Source organism: Euprymna scolopes, chromosome 35, assembly GCF_053919585.1.
Source record: "Euprymna scolopes isolate OS-2025 chromosome 35, ASM5391958v1, whole genome shotgun sequence".
NCBI lineage: Eukaryota > Metazoa > Mollusca > Cephalopoda > Sepiida > Sepiolidae > Euprymna > Euprymna scolopes.
Window position 1 is genome coordinate 9,292,703 of NC_136516.1, and position 2,500 is coordinate 9,295,202.

The 2,500-nt window shown below is 34.5% G+C and overlaps 1 long non-coding RNA gene across 1 annotated transcript in view; it reads left to right on the forward strand.

Moving 5' to 3' along the window:
- LOC145259674 (uncharacterized) overlaps positions 1-2,500 on the forward strand; it is a 422,066-nt gene that overhangs the window by 51,153 nt on the left and 368,413 nt on the right. The window lies entirely within an intron of this gene.

Genomic DNA, 2,500 nt, shown 5'->3' on the forward strand with positions numbered 1-2,500 from the left:
ACAAAGAATTCTCAACAGAAAGATAACGGGGAAATTGATACCATAAGAATCATCATGGATGATGCTCACCAACAGCAAAAAAAAAAAAAAAAAAAAAACATATCTCGTTTGATCTAAAATGCATGACGTCATTTTAAAAATGACCAGGACCTTCTTAAGAAAAGTCGTAGCTGTGTCCTTACTACGACGGCCAGCCACCTCGAACGACCATTCGCAGAATTAGCGGGAGATATGAAAATACTCGCGAGAGATTATGATCTACGAAGGCGAGTTTCTGTTATCAGATTATTGAATGCCAAGGGCAGCGTTCAGGTTCGCGCCCATGGTCAGACGCAGGTGGATCATGAATGTGGGCGGGAGAAACACCTGCGTCGCACAGTCTCTCTTTCGTTACTTGGTTCCAATTTTCCAATTTTCTGATCACCGTAATCTGAAAACGAATTAAATGGCCCTCAGCTTACAACAGGGTTGTACAGCATTGATTTAATTACAATTTATGTAGTGACATAGCGATTGGCATGCAGAGGCTATGTCGGCAGAAAGTAGCATTCTCGGATCAAGATTAAAGTGTAGTATCTGTTCTTTAGATGCTGCACTTCAATTTCTTGTTCTATACGTATATAATAGGAGGTTGAGGCCATATGAAAAACCGTATTCCAAAATTTACACGTAAATTGATCTAGTCGTTTCATTTTTAAATGAGAACATCTCATTTTGCGGCTAAACGAATAACGACGGTATCACAAACCGATCTTGAAAACAAGTTAAGAAACAAGGGAAATAAATCTAAATAATTTAAATTTGAGAAATTTTAGAAAGCTATTCTTAACATGAAGAGAAGTGACATTGGAGAAAAAAAAAACTCAAATTCGATATAAAATGATATATTTCATAAAAATGAAATTACTTGATGAATTTCCGCATGGAAAAATGAAAAATAGAAAGCAAAATTTTAATCTCTCTCTCTCTCTCTCTATCTCCCTCTCTCTCTCTCTCTCTCTCTCTCTCTATATATATATATATATATATATATATATATATATATATATATATATATATACTAGCAAATGTACCCGTCGTTGACTGGGTTAAAAAACAGCCTACAGAAAATGGACTTTGATTTATGAAAGTATGATAGGTTATGAAAAGGAAGGGTTGTAAATTTGGGTTGAATTTGGGGGTATCAAAACCAAAGCAAAATACGATGAAAGTAAAAATAAAATAGATAAACTCCATAATTTATTATACCATACCTGTTCACACTGAAACACTTATCACAATATTCTGTGGATCTATATAAAAAAAAACCTTGTTAAACTTTGTGACATATTTCGATTCTATGGAGGTCAGGCGCGAACGAACACCCCATAATTTTATTATACCATATTTCTTCAAACTGAAACATAATTATCAAAGTATACTTACGCAGATAGATATGAAAAGTCTTTATTAAAGTTTGTGCCTATTTCCATTCTATGGAGGCCAGGTGCGAACGCAGACCACACAATTTTATTACAACAACCCTATTTAAGTTAAAACATACTTATCAAAGTATTATTATGTACATCTATATCAAAAACACTTGTAAACGTTTTTTTTTTTTATTTTAAAATTTTTTTTATTTCCATACTTTGGGGACCAGGCGCGAACGCAGACCCCACAATTTTAATGAACCATTGTTCTGCCAGATCAATCATACCCATTCCTGTGTCTCGATACATCTTCTATCATTATATGTAATCAGTTTTTTAAAATAGTCAACCATATAGAAGCCTATTCGTGACCACTTACACACACACACACACACACACACACACACACACACACACACACACACACACACACACACACACATTCAGCTTTATATTATATATATATATATACTCTGTTTATTATACGAACATTATTGATTACATATGTGCATACACGTTTCAGTGGAATTCCAATTCAAGGAGACAATTTTATCAGACTAAAAAAAGGAGCGATATTGAAACGAGAGTAAAGATTACATTCGTTTTTTTATAGGATATCCAGGTGTGGCTCACGCTCTGGTAGAAAGTGGGGTGCATACTGTGTGAATGTGAGCAGTAGGGGTTTTGGGGGGAAAATGTGGTGAAGGAAGGGAGTAGAGGTGGGGGCATTGAAGGAAGAGAGGAAGTACGATTCCATGTGGCCAAACTGTTAATTTGGCGGCTGTTTACTGGTATAAGTTTTCGCTTTGATCTGAAATAATCCCATCGCTATATCTTCTTTAGCTTAGGTTTTTATGCTTGTTGTTTTTTCTGGTCGTTTTTTTTTCTTTTCTGGTGGCGACTTCATTATCCATCTGTTTTATTGGTAAGCTCTATTTATTTATTTGTTTATTTATTTATTTTATTCCTACCATTTTTTAGACCATTAGCAGCCTGTTTTCCCAGAGGAAAACGGATTTAAAAGTTTTTCACATGTCTGAATCCCTTATAATACAAAATTTTAAGTTTGTACATAAAGATTCGTTGAG